At 39.4% G+C, this 15,703-nt stretch overlaps 1 pseudogene; it reads right to left on the bottom strand.

The window, feature by feature from the left end:
* LOC139043290 (centromere-associated protein E-like) overlaps positions 1-15,703 on the bottom strand; it is a 79,749-nt pseudogene that overhangs the window by 62,058 nt on the left and 1,988 nt on the right.

Genomic DNA, 15,703 nt, shown 5'->3' with positions numbered 1-15,703 from the left:
AACTTATTTATCAGTAATTTATGGGAGAAATTAGAAATTGCAGGGTCAGATGCTACAGTCTGTGCTTCAAATTAGATCTGCGCCCACCTTTCCTCCCACTGCTGACAGGCGCCCTTCCCTTCCTCCCACCCATCACGTGAAGCAGAAAGGCTCTCACCCAAGAGAAACAGCTCGAAAAAGACGACTAAGAAAAGAATAAGAATGCAGGAAAGCCCATGTCTGCACCACGTCCTAAAAGAGCTCCTCGAACTCCTCAATTCAAATCTATTTTTCCAAACCTCCAATACAGGCAACTAATGACGTGCAACCAAGTTAGTTCCTAGAGGTTCACAACCAAAAGTCCTTATTTTTAAACTGTTAATATGCTCACATGTCTTAAACGGAAGTCTACTGAAAAAGGTTTCTCTCACTTTATTCTCCTTTCAACCAGTTCCTATCGCTCTAACCAAGAACTATTATTAGTTTATTCTTCTAGAGATTTTTAGAAATACAAGTTCATACGTATTAATTTTTCCCCTTTCTTCTTTACATAAATAGTAACATACTATACACACTATTTTGCACTTTGCTTTTTTCACTTGGCAATATATCATCTATCTTATTGGTAAACATTGGTCTTTTTCACTCTTTTTTACAGCATAGAATTCCATTGTATGGATGTATCAGAATTTATTTACCTAGCACCCTGCTGAGGGACATGCAGGTGTTCAATCTGCCATGTACACAAAAAATACTGCAACAAATCCTTCTGAACAGCAGTTATTGCACAGGTGCGTTATTCAGCTATTGCTGGAATACTGCTGTTTAACAAGCCAGCTTAAAGCAACAGGCATTTATTTCTTGTTCACAGGTCTGAGGATCCACTGGTGTGGTGGGTACAGGCCACACTCAGCTGAGTGTCTCTATGTCAGGCTGCAGGAAACTAACACAGAGAGAGGCCTGACATCTTTATGGTTCTGAAACTTCCCATCTAAGTATGCGTTTTCATTTGTCTCAGTGTTTGGTTACCTCTTTCAGGTCTGTTTTAATGTTTTCCTTATTTTGGTCTTATACAATTTTTGTTGAGTTTCTTCCTAGGTATTATGCCTTTTAAGTCATTATTGCAAAGGGGGTCTTTTCGTACATTAAATATTCCAACCGGCTGTTGTGTTAGGAGGTGCTCATGTCTATAGATTAATTTTGTATCCTGCCACTTTTCTGAATTTCCTTACTGATTATGGTGTTCATGGGACTCTCAGGAGCTTTCCAACTATAAATCCTGTCAACGACAGAGTTTCATCTTTTTAACTAACGCTACAGCAGCACAAAGCAGATAATAAGCCAGATAAGGAAGCTGCTTTTTCTGTTAAAGACTTTTATCACAAAATTATCATTACTTTATTAGTCTCTAAAATGCATGGTGGCACTTTTACTCTGTTAAAGAACAGGAGGACTTTCAGACCAAAATATTTCATGAGTTTTCATTACCTTCAGCACCTGTTTGAGCAGCTCTTTCACTGCCTGCAAGATCAACCAAATTCTGCAGGAGATGAAAATAAACCTTTAGGAAGTGTAACTTGAAATAATAAAATCCAAAGTACTGGAAGAACATTTTTAACCCATGGTTTATCTGAACACCCCATCTGTTTCCTTGTTTCTCACCTCACTATTTAAGCCTTCCCTTGTCTGAGTCAAACTGAGCTCAACATCTTGTTCCTTCTTTATAATACCTCCTCCATAATGCTGCCAGAATAGGTTCACTTTCCTACACAAAGTTCGAAATCTTACCATGGTGAATACGATTCTTTATAATCCGGCACTTGTGTTGCTCTAGCCTCATTTCTGTCCATCAGTTACTCTTAACTCTGGCTGAACTACGGACTATGCCCTCCACACCATGCACAGCTACCCTTTGCCATTCCCTGTGTTTCGCTGATTCTGATGTTCTAGTCTGCCCCTACTCTTCCTTCACGACCAAAGGCAACTGCCACCTTCCCAGTGTAGCTTTGTCAACTTGATCCTTCCTTCCCTATACCGTGAATGAATTGACCTTTCAACGGTGTACCCAGAGGTCTTTATAGATATGACTGGTTATTATAACACTTACTGTGTTGAGCTAGTTATTTGCGTCTCTGACCACACTGTAGCATCTTTAAAACCATGGGCCTCTCTTCCATTTCACAAATATTGTTGGAAAGAACTGACTGCCTGTCGTGCTGCAGGCAGCACGTTAGGTGCTAGGGATATGGCAGCGCAACAGGCAAATGAGGACCCTGCTCTCAGCTTATGTTCTGCACAGGGTGGGACTCGGGGAGGAGGAAGTTAGTGAGAGGAGAGAAAAAGACAAACAAATAAGAAACATAGCATGTTAAGCGTAATACAGACAATTTAAACAGAGTGTTAGAAGTGGGAAGAGGAAAGGACAGGACAGGCTCTTTGGGCAGGATGGCAGGGGAAGTCCCCCAATTCAGCTAAGATCTGGAAGGACGGAGAAGAGGGAGCCAGCCCTGCAAAGACCAAGGGAACCATACTCCAGATTAAAGAACAACCAGCACACCAGTCACAAAGCAGAAATGAGCTTGGTGTGTTCAAGAAATGGAAAGGGCAGTGTGGCAGAGTTGGTGAAGGAGAGATGGGACAAGATAGGGTACAGAAGCGGGTTTTTGGGATGCAATGGGAAGCCATTGGACGGCTTTGACAAGAGTGACATGCTTGACTGAACTTCCTCAAGGGTCACCTGGGCCCCTGGGGGGCAAACAGATTGGAGAGGGGCAAGACCGTAGCCAGGAGCCCAGTTAGGAGGCTGGGGCAGGAATGTGAATGGAGACAAGGCGGCCTGGACTAGGGAGGTTGCCATGGAGACAGTAAGTATGGAGGGATGTCTTCTTTACTCTTGTAATCTCAGAGCCCAGTCCTGGGCTCAGAACACTGTAAAGCCTCCGCAAATATTCTTAATGCATTAAAAGAAAGTCAAAGATTTAAATTATTTGTCTCTGTGGAGACCTCCAGTGATGAGCAGGTGATTACACACTTCTGCTTTGGAGTCCTGTCTCAGATACTTCTTTCTTTAAAACATTCAAAGAAGTCTCACCTTTCCTGTGTAGTATCTACCACAGATGGCCTAGATACATAATAAAGGGGTGAAGTGGTGGTGAAGGCAGCATGAACTTAGGTATAAAGATGGGAATAAGCATTAGTGTTCAAAGATACCAAGTGGCCCAACCTATCCTTAAGAGAGGAGTGCACATGGAGCAGAAGGACGTCAAGTTAGACTGGTTAAGAGTGGCCAGATCTTGTCCAAGGAAGTGACACGACACAAGCTTAGTGACATCAGAAATCTGCATAACAGACTGAAGAAGCAAAACCAGGTCATGGGGGCCAGGTCCAGGGGAATGATACAGTAATTCAAGAGATGAGGACTTGAGTATGACACCCATGGAATGCTAAAGGGTAGCATCAATAAAAAACGGGGATGACGGGACAAAAGAGAAGGCAGAAAAAGATGAGGTGAAACTGACTTGGGTTTCCAGCCTAGGTGACCAGGATAACACTGATAATACTGGAAAAAAGGAATATTCACCATGGTAGGAAGAAATAACTTGGTTTTAGACACACTAAAATTTGAGATATCAGTGAGACACACCATTATAACAATCTTTAGGAAGATATGAATTAGAACTCAGAGCTCTAGACAAAATAAATATATGGCTGTCATCAAAAGACAAATGTGAACCAAATGTCAGAGGGCAACGGGGAAGTAAGAAAGGCCACAGAACACGCCTGAGTTTTTGTTAGAAAGGTAGGGAAAAGAAGCCACAGAAGGGAACAGAGACGGAGCAGAGCTAAGAGAACCTGGATATTATTCTCCCAGAAAGGCCAGGAGACACTCAGAGACTCCCTCCAAAGAGCCAGAAAATGACTCTGGGGAAGACTTCTTTCCAAGAAGATACTTAGAGTGAGCGGGAGGCTGGAGGGCTGGACTTGATGATATCTAAGGTCGCCAGATAATAGAACATCAAAGAACACAAGAAAAGTCACCAAATGGATCACTGAATATGTCAAGAGTATTAAAGCTACATTATTAAGAGAAAAGTTAAAAATTGCAGTGAAATATCACAGGCCAGGTTTGGAAAACAAAACAGAAGTTAGGTTTTGTGGGGTTTTTTATTGTTAAACTGAAGAAAGAATAGGCTATTATAATAGACATTATACTGTGTAGTAAAATAACTGGGGTGAACTAGAATTAGATACTTGAGTGATTTTTCAAAATCTCAAAGTGAATAAACATATTATAGATTTACTCGTTTTTTCCCTGAAGTTTTCAAATAAAATAATCTTTATTTTTTAAAGATTGGCATCTGAGCTAACATCTGTTACCAATCTTCCCCCCCACTTCTTCTTTTCCCCAAAGCCCCCCAGCACACAGTTGTATATTCTAGTTGTAGTAGGTCCTTCTGGCTGTGCTATGTGGGACACCACCTCAGCGTGGCCTGATGAGCGGTGCTGGGTCCGCACCCAGGATCCAAAGTGGCGAAACCCCAGGCCTCCAAAGCAGCATGAGAACTCAACCTCTTGGCCACGGGGCCAGCTCCCAAACAGAATAATCTTAAATCGTATCCCACATCAAGCTAAAGAATTTAGGTCCTGAAGACAGAGAATAAAGTAATAATGGTAAGGAATAGGAAGGAAGCACAAAAACAGAGAGAATTGATACAGCGCAGCAAGAAGGAAATGGGAGGTTTACTTATGTGGTAAGGAGTGTTTGCATAATGCTTATGTTCACTCATTCAACAAACAGGTATTGAATATAAACTACATACGATGTGTTGGGGCTATAAAGATGAATTAGACATTACTCTTCCCTTCAAGCGATTTACAGTCTAAAACATTGTGCTCATGGACGGGGTGGGTGGAGCAAAATGGCGGGGTGAGGTGACCTGGGACTCTCTCCCCTGCAAACTACAACAAAGGACTGAAAAAAAACTGAATTTCAGCTAATAAACCTAATGCCAGGAGATCAGAGACCTAGAGTATCAAAAAGACGGAGGACAGAGACCCTGCTGCTGGCCTCAGAGGAGCTGGAACAGGGTAGGAGAGAACTTCGCTCCCTCCCCTAGAGTCTGGGATCACTGCCGCAGGTGAGGGAAGGAGTCGGGGAGGGGCCACGTGACCGGGGGATTGCCCAGGACTCCTGCCACCGGTATAGTGGAAACCCGCTGATGGGGGAAAGCTTCCGTGTGTGGGGACCCCATAAACCCAGGGCCTCAGGAGACCAGAAAACAGAACTGATCCAAATCCAGATCGGCGAGCCAGAAAAACAGCCCCTCCCCCTGGCAAACAATGCTGGGTGCTGCCATCTTGTCCGAAGGCGGAGAGCTCAAAACACGCGGCTCTCAACCCCCATATAGTGGCAACAGGCTGTAACTGCAACTCAATTCTACCACCATGTGAAAAAACCGCTCCTCTACCATCCAGCAATTTATAAAAGCTCCAGACCAGAAGGAAAACAATAAAAACACAGAATTAAGTCCTGAGAACTTAGAAATAGGTAAACTAAGTGAAAATGAGTTCAGAGCAGCTATAATCAAAAAACCCAATGAGATAGAGAGAAAGATAGAGAAACAAGCCAACGAGTTCTGGAGTTACTTCACAAAAGAGATTGAAATTATAAAGAAGAATCAAACAGAATAACTAGAGATGAAAAACACAATGGACCAGATAAAACAGAATACGGACTCCCTGAATGCCTGTGTAGACACCAGAGAGGAGCAAATTAGCATAATTGAAGATATACAGGCCGAATGGCTCCAGACAGAGGAAGAAAGAGAACTAAGAGTTAAAAAAAATGAGGAAAATCTCTGAGAGATAGCGGATTCAATGAGAAGAAAGAATTTATGGATAATAGGAATTCCCAAGAACGTGGAAAAGGAAAATGGAGCAGAAAGTGTTCTTAATGAAATTATAGAAGAGAACTACCCAAATCTAGGGATTGAGGGAGAAATGTGTGTAGAGGAAGCTTTCAGATCTCCTAGATTTGTCAATGTGAAAAGACCTACTGCAAGGCATATAGTAGTACAAATGGCAAAAATGAAAGACAAAGAAAGAATACTCAGGGCAGCAAGACAGAAGTAAATAACCTACAAAGGAACTCCTATCAGACTTTCAGCAGATTTCTCTGCAGAAAATTTACAAGCTAGGAGAGAATGGAGTGACATATTCAAAACTTTAAAAGATAAAAATCTTTAGCCAAGAATACTCTATCCAGCAAGAATATCCTTCAGATGTGAGGGAGAAATTAAATCTTTTCCAGACAAACAAAAGTTAAGGGAATTTGTAACCAAAAGTCCTCCACTACAAGAAATCCTCAAGAAGGCTCTCATACCTGAAAAAAGAAAAAAGGGAGAAAGGGGACACAATCCACAGAGTAGGGAGACAGATAAATAGAACCAGAATAGGATAGCAAATATTCACCTATAGCATTAGGACAAAGGTAAGGAAACTACCAAAGCAAAGTGGATCTTATCACTCTAACTACAAACTCATAACACGAGTTGGAATAAGAAATGAAAATAACGGGGCTGGCCCTATGGCCAAGTGGTTAAGTTCGCGCGCTCTGCTGCAGGCGGCCCAGTGTTTTGTTGGTTCAAATTCTGGGCGCAGACATGGCACTGCTCATCAAATCACGCTGAGGCAGCGTCCCACATGCCACAACTAGAAGGACCCACAACGAAGAATATACAACTATGTACTGGGGGGCTTTGGGGAGAAAAAGAAAAAAATAAAATCTTAAAAAAAAAAGAAATGAAAATAATAATTTAGGAGGGGAAGAGCAAAGGGACTAAATTAGTCTAGGCCAAGTAAGTAAGAGACCACCAGAGAATAGACTATATTATACACGAGATTCAAAATACAAACTTCAGGGTAGACACTAAACTAAAAAACACAACAAAGCCACAAAACATAAATAAGGAAAAAGCTAAGAAACCCAGCATAAGAAAGTGCAGTATTAAATGGGTAGGCTAAAGCACACAGGAAGACAAACACAGGAAAACCAGATAACGAGCAACAGATTGACAGCATTAAGTCCACATGAATCAATAATCACTCTCAATGTAAATGGACTGAACTCTCCAATAAAAAGACACAGAGTGGCAAAATGAATTAAAGAACAAGATCCAACAATTTGTTGCCTCCAGGAAACACACCTCAGCCTCAAGGACAAACACAGGTTCAGAGTGAAAGGGTGGAGGACAATACTTCAAGCTAATAGCAAGCAAAAAAAAACCAGGTGTTGCAATTCCTATATCAGACAAAGCAGATTTCAAAATAAGACAGGTAAAGAGAGACACAGAGGGACAATATATAATGATCAAAGGGACACTTCATGAAGAAGAAATAACACTTATAAATATCTATGCACCCAACACAGGAGCACCAAGATTCATAAAGCAACTATTAACAGACCTAAAGGAAGATGTTAAAAACAACACAATAATAGTAGGGGACCTCAACACCCCACTCACATCAATGGACAGATCATCCAGACAGAAAATCAACAAGGAAATAGTGGAGCTAAATGAAAAAACAATTGGGCTTAATAGACATATATAGATCACTTCATCCTAAAACAGCAGAATACACATTCTTCTCAAGTGCAAATGGAATATTCTCAAGGATAGACCATATGTTGCCAAACAAGGCAAGCCTCTACAAATTTAAAAAAAATTGAAATAATAACAAGCATCTTCTCCGATCATAATGCTATAAGGCTAGAAATTAATTAGAAGAAAAAAGCTGAGAAAGGCACAAAGATGTGGAGCCTAAACAATACACTACTGAACAAGCAATGGATCGTTGAAGAAATTAAAGAAGAAAAAATACCTAGAAACAAATGAAAATGATAACATGCCATACAAACTCATATGGGATACAGCAAAAGCTGTGTTAAGAGGAAAATTCACTGCAATACAGGCACATCTTAACAAACAAGAAAAATCCCAAATAAGCAATCTTAAACTACACCTAACTGAACTAGAGAAAGAAGAACAAACAAAGCCCAAAGTCAGCAGAAGGAGAGAAATAATAAAAATCAGAGCAGAAATAAATACTATTGAAACAAAAAAGGCAGTAGAAAGGATCAACGAAACAAAGAGTTGGTCCTTTGAGAAGATAAATAAAATTGACAAACCCCTAGCCAGACTTACAAATAAAAAACGGGAGAAAGCTCAAATAAACAAAAGCAGAAATGAAAGAGGAGAAATAACAACAGACTCTGCAGAAATACAATGGATTATAAGAGAATACTATGAAAAACTCTATGCTAACAGAATGGATAACCTAGAGGAAATGGATAAATTCTTAGACTCCTACAATCTCCCAAAGCTCACTCAAGAAGAAGCAGACAATTTGAACAGACCAATCACAAGGCAAGAGATTGAAACAGCAATCAAAAACATCCCAAAGAATAAAACCCCAGGACCAGATGGCTTTCCTGGGGAATTCTACCAAACTTTCAGAGAGGATTTAATAGCTATCCTTTTCAAGCTATTCCAAAAAATTAGGGAGGATGGAACACTTCCTAACACATTCTATGAGGCCAATATCACGCTGATACCAAAGCCTGACAAGGACACCACGAAAAAAGAGAACTGCAGGCCAATATCACTGATGAACATAGATGCAAAAATTCTAAACAAAATTTTGGCAACCCGAATTCAGCAATTCATCAAAAGGATCATACATCATGATCAGGTGGGATTCATACCAGGGACACAGGGATGGTTCAACATCCGCAAATCAATCAACGTGATACACCACATCAACAAACTGAGGAATAAAAACCACATGATCATCTCAATAGATGCAGAGAAGGCATTTGACAAGATCCAACAGCCATTTATGATAAAAACTCTGAACAAAATGGGCATAGAAGGGAACTATCTCAACATAATAAAGGCCATATATGACAAACCCACAGCCAACATCATACTCAATGGGCAAAAACTGAGCACCATCCCCATGAAAACAGGACGAGACATGTATCATCACTTATTTAACACAGTACTGTACACACTTATTTAACACAGTACTGGAAGTCCTGGCCAGAGCAATCAGGCAAGACAAAGGAATAAAAGGAATCCAAATAGGGAGGGAAGAAGTGAAACTCTCGCTGTTTGCAGATGACATGATCTTATATATAGAAAACCCCAAAGAATCCATTGGAAAACTCTTAGAAGTAATCAACAACTACAGCAAAGTTGCAGGGTATAAAACCAATTTGCATAAATCAGTAGCATTTCCATATTCTAACAACGAACTAACAGAAAAAGAACTCAAGAACACAATACCATTCACAAAAGCAACAAAAAGAATAAAATACCTTAGGGTAAATTTAACTAAGGAAGTGAAGGACCTATATAATGAAAATTACAAGGCCTTTTTGAGAGAATTGGATGACGACATAAGGAGATGGAAAGACATTCCATGTACATGGATTGGAAGAATAAACATCGTTAGAATGTCCGTTCTACCTAAAGCAATCTACAGATTCAACACCATCCCAATCAGAATCCCAATGACATTCTTTACAGAATTAGAACAAAGAATCCTAAAATTTATATGGGGCAACAAAAGACCCCAAATTGCTCAAGCAATCCTGAGAAAAAAGAACAAAACGGGAGGCATTACAATCCCTGACTTCAAAACTTACCACAAAGCTACAGTAATCAAAACAGCATGGTACTGGTACAAAAACAGGTGCACAGATCAATGGAACAGAATTGAAAGCCCAGAAATAAAACCATACACCTATGGACAGCTTATCTTCGACAAAGGAGCAGAGTGCATACAATGGAGAAAAGAAAGTCTTTTCAACAAATGGTGCTGGGAAAACTGGAAAGCCATATGTAAAAGAATGAAAATTGACCATTCTTTTTCACCATTCACCAAAATAAACTCAAAATGGATCAAAGACCTAAAGGTGACACCTGAAACCAGAAGGCTTCTGGAAGAAAACGTAGGCAGTACGCTCTTTGACATCAGTATTAAAAGGATCTTTTCGGACACCATGTCTACTCAGAGAAGGGAAACAATAGAAAGAATAAACAAATGGGACTTCATTAGACTAAAGAGCTTCTTCAAGGCAAATGAAAACAGGATTGAAACAAAAAAACAACCCACTAACTGGGAAAAAATATTTGCAAGTCATATACCTGACAAAGGCTTAATATCCATAATATATAAAGAACTCTCACAACTCAACAACAAAAAATCAAACAACCCGATCAAAAAATGGGCTGGAGACATGAACAGACATTTCTCCAAAGAAGATATACGGATGGCCAATAGGCACATGAAAAGATGCTCATCATCACTGATCATCAGGGAAATGCAAATCAAAACTACACTAAGATATCACCTTACACCCATTAGAATGACAAAAATATCTAAATCTAATATTAACAAATGTTGGAGAGGTTGTGGAGAGAATGGAACCCTCATACACTGCTGGTGGGAATGCAAACTAGTGCAGCCACTATGGAAAACAGTATGGAGATTCCTCAAAAAATTAAAAATAGAACTACCATACGATCCAGCCATTCCACTACTGGATATCTATCCAAAGAGCTTGAAGTCAGCAATTCCAAAAGTCCTATGCACCCCAATGTTCACTGCAGCATTATTTACAATAGCCAAGATATGGAAGCAACCTAAGTGCCCATCAACAGATGAATGGATAAAGAAGATGTGGTATATATATATACAATGGAATACTACTCAGATGCAAAACAGAACAAAATCATCCCATTTGCAACAACATGGATGGACCTTGAGGGAATTATGTTAAGTGAAATAAGCCAGTTAGAGAAGGATAATCTCTGATTCACTCCACTCACATGAGGAATTTAAAAATGTAGACAAAGAGACCAGATTAGTGGCCACCAGGGGAAAGGTGGGGTGGGGGGTGGGCACAAAGGGTGAAGTGGTGCGCCTACAACACGAATGACAAACAGTAATGTACAACTGAAATTTCACAAGATTGTAACCTATCATTAACTCAATAAAAAATAAATAAATAAATAAATAAATTCAACCCACCATTTGGGAGAAAAATTGCAATTAAGGGGGAACAAAAAGTCCCAGTATCTACGGACTGTTAAAATTAAATGATAAGAAAGACCACAATGGTTTCTCCTGTTGCAATAAATTCTTCAGATCTGTAGAATGCCGCAAACCCCCTCAATTCATTTTAATTTGCTTTCACTGACACGCATGTCCAACAGAACAGTAAGAAAAAAGAAAAAGAAAGAAAGAAACTACCTTGGGGGAAAAATAAAGTTTATTGGAAGAAACACTCCATTTGAAAACAAAAAGAAACTCTGGGTGAATCAGCATATGATCCAACACAACTTGGAGGATGCATGGGAAGGCCTGTGCTGTAAACCAAAGAGAGTGCCATCTACAGAATGCATACTTTGAATACATCGTCAACAGTGGCAACATTTCCATCGGTTAAATAAATGTAATTTTTTTTCATTAAAAAAATAAAAACCATAAAACATTGTGCTCATAATATAAAACGTATTTTTTTATTGTACTTAAGAACGAACTTGAATATGTGATTTATTTTTTAACCATCCCATCTAGGTTTCTGTTGATCTCACAAGTCTCAATTCTACTGGCTGAGACTAAGTTAAAAAAAAATCACCAAATTCCAAGATTACTTTAAGTTTTAAATGTAGATTGGAAAAAAAACCCCAAATCCTCTTTTGTTACTGGTTAGGAAAGGCCTCAACTCCTACAACCATTACATCTAAATTTTAGGAGATGGCAGCCATAACATAACAGGAAGAAAGACCCCCGAATTTTTCCTATATTTTAACTAGTTATCTCATGCTACCGATAAGAATAAACTACCAATTTATAGATGTTTTTCCCTATTTAGTTAACAGTTCTTATGAAACCAAACATCCAGCAGCTGAATTAAATTTTGCTTTGGCCCATAGAGTACATTAGCAGGGTTTACCAATACTCACCAAATGGGACACCTTGACAGATCCTTCACAATTAGAGGGTTCACCTTTCTCTCTACTTTCCAAAATCTAGACAGAAAAGGCAACTTGTAGAAAAATTAGTGTCTTCTTAATTGGAAAGACCAAGTAGAGAGAGAATTACCCACCATCCTAAAAATGGTATGAGAACGACTGCTCCTTTGATTCATCTTTGTGATTCCATAGTGTCTGTTCTCTGTAAAAATGAGTCATATTTCAGCGGCATATATTAAAATCCAAAGAAAAACATTAACTTTTACTGTAGCTTAAAAGTGAAAAGTGTGATTTGAAGCCTAAATACATTCAAGTGAATAGTTTTTACTATTCTACAAGTGTTTTGAGGAAATACAGCATAAAGTCTTACTTTCTCCCTTTGTGATCCACTTCAAAGCCATTTCTGGTGTATAAACAACTTCTTCTGTGAGATCAGCCACATATACATTCCTCTGAAACAAGGTTAATGATGGGAAGAGTAGAGAAATAGAAGTCACTTAAAAGTGTGCATCTCAAGAGAAGGTGCAAACTATTACAGAATTAATTTGTAGAAGTTAAAAGTAGAAAATGGAGAATATTACTCTGTATAAAAATAAGAAGTAAATCTATGATATTTACAATTTATATCCTATACAAAAGCACACCAAATTCTAACCTGATACTTCCATCTTGTTCTTTTGAGGCCCTTACACAAAAATATTACAACTGTCAACATTTCAAAATGATACACATCACTTAAAAGATGATCTCATAAACATTTAAGAAAGAAAACAAAAAACAAATCACAGAAACAGGAGACATTTTAAAAAATAATGGAAAGTAAAGGTTAATGTTCATGAACTATAATCCCAATAAGTAACTGTATTGTTTGAGCCACTGTTACTCACATTGAAGTCTTCCCGAATTATCAAAGGCTTCATTTTTTGAGTGTCACAGAGTAAGTCTGTAATGGTTTCATTGTATATCTCCATGTAGGACACACGTAAGAGAAATTCCCTATCAGGAAACTAGGGGAAAACATATGTAAAAACATCAGAGATCACCCAGTTATGAAAACCTAATACTGAATGTTGATGTGCTCATAATAAACATTAAAATATTCTTTGAGAAGTTATCTTTGTAAAACAAACAAAAAAAATCCTATGGTTCTATATTGACAAAAGTAAACACAAAAATATAAAAGCATTGGGGCTGGCCCCGTGGCTGAGTGGTTAAGTTCGCGTGCTCCGCTGCAGGCGGCCCAGTGTTTCGTTAGTTCGAATCCTGGGCGCGGACATGGCACTGCTCATCAGACCACGCTGAGGCAGCATCCCACATGCCACAACTAGAAGAACCCACAACGAAGAATACACAACTATGTACCGGGGGGCTTTGGGGAGAAAAAGGAAAAAATAAAATCTTTAAAAAAAAAAAAGAAATATAAAAGCATTGTTTCAGAAATAATGAAAAGTATGGCATCATAAAATTCGAAGAAGAGGGTGCCCAGTCCAACTCTCTAAGCTTAAAATAAAACCCTACAAACAGATGTTCAAATAAGAACATTAAAAATCATTAAAACAGTAAGGAAAAAACAAATTGAAAACCCGCCTTAACTGATTAGGTTGCCTATCCTGGTCTTCTCACCACATCTACCCTCTCCTGCTCCTGAACGATCACGGACAGCTCCTCAAAGGCAGGGTTAAGATTTCTTGTTCCTCAATGCCTGCTTTGTGACAGGAGCAGCACTGCTTCAGGATTCAAGGGAAAGAATGAAAGGACTCTAAGCTCTAAAGCAAGGCTGTGGGGAAAGCAAATGTACGCTATGCCTTTCTTCCTTCCCCGTGGATAATCGAAAGAGAACTGTAAACCTGCTTCCTTCCACCATGACAAGAGGTGACTGCTTTTACCCGTATGTACCGGAAATTTGGCTATTTACCTTCTTAATTTTTTGGAAAATGTCATGAATTGCCCTGGGTATTACTCCCAAATAATCTTTTGAACCCATCATGGTATATGTTTTTCCTGAAGCAGTCTGCCCATAGGCAAATACAGTACCTGGGGACACAAAAACACACACACACAAAGATTGAAAAAGCATCGAGAGTATGTAAAACTATCAATACTGTTGAACACACACCCAAGACTAAATAAAACGTTTCTGCAGTGGATACAAACCATTGTAGCCTTGTATGGCAGAATCTATGATTGGTACTGCGATTTCCTCATACACATTTTTAGTAGATTCATCACTGTCAAAGACACGATCTAAAAAAAAAACCACACAAGTTAAACTAAACAAATCAACTGTGTTTTCACTTTGAATTAGTAGCTGCCCAAAGAAATAAAATTGTCAGGATATGGTATGATAAAATATTTAACTCACAATATTTTCTTCAACTTATTGGTCCTCTGAAAATACACTTCTCTATAAAGTAAAATGTGCTGGTTCTCACACAAAAAAACACAAGTCAGCTATCTTATGTGCTTTCAAGAGGCAGTGAGGCATAGTGGCTGAACCTGGGGATCTGGAATCAGACTGCCTGCAAATCCTGGTTCTGTCACTTACAAGCTATGTGACCTCGGGCAACGTGGATGATGTCTCTGTGCCTCACTTCCCTAACCTGTAAAGTGAATATATATTATCTTCCTTAGAGAATTACTGTGAACATATGGTTAATACTTAGGAAATGCAAACTATTACTATTCTTTGAGAAATTTTAGTGTTTATAACATATCTAGCAAGAAGGCCTGGCTCAAACTAAACCAAGAAACACAGACAATTGGAAGAAAAGCACCAAGCCAAGCTGAAGTGTTACAGAGAACAGCTGGTTGGCTGGCTGCTGAGGGCTGGGGTTAGGTAGCACTTGCCATGATGAATCCACCAGTCCAGGATGTGGTCTCTCCTTTGTTGGTGCATCAAAAATGGACCACTCTCTCAGTGGTGGGCTCACATTAGAAAGCCCCCAAGAAATGGATTTGTCAGTCAGGAGGGAAATGTATCAACTGTCTTGAGAAATTCAGTGCTCACACGGCTTGCACCATGACCAACATCTGCACTTGCAGGTAGAACCCTATGGAAAACCAAAGTGCCATCTGAATGCTGCCAGGGGTCAGGAGTTCAGGGCAAGGAGAGATGGCAGGATGATTCAAATCTTAATACCAGCTGCTTCAGACAGGTAGGTGAGTCCAAACCCCTTGTGAGCATACACAGCTACTGAGAACCTGCAGCACTTGAGTCAGAATGCCTGTGTATCCCTTGTTCTTGGTTTTATCATCTCGGGAACATACTGTTCTACCTTTTAAAAATTTATGTTGATACTATCAAATAGTCCTTTACCAGGAATCATTTTCTATTCTATACATCTTTACTCTAAAGGCTTAGATATTGGCTTTCTAGCATAACACTAAGTCAACAACCTAATCACTCTCACTCCTAAGGTTGTTGAGGGGACCTTACTGTGCTTTGTGGTGCCTACGTGGCAGCATGGCAGTGTGGCTGGAACACAGATCTGACTCCTCCATTTGCTGGCTGTGTGATTTGCGTTTCAGTTCCTCATTAAAATGGGAAGGTACCTATCACATGGGCTTGTTAGGAGGATTAAATGAGTTAATATATATGAGGTGCTTAGAACAGTGTCCGGCACATGGTCAGCACTATACAGAATGTGCTAAATCAATACACAAATCAGCCTGGCCAACCT

The sequence above is a fragment of the Equus asinus genome, unplaced genomic scaffold (assembly GCF_041296235.1).
Source record: "Equus asinus isolate D_3611 breed Donkey unplaced genomic scaffold, EquAss-T2T_v2 contig_197, whole genome shotgun sequence".
NCBI lineage: Eukaryota > Metazoa > Chordata > Mammalia > Perissodactyla > Equidae > Equus > Equus asinus.
This window is presented reverse-complemented; position numbering and strand designations above follow the sequence as displayed.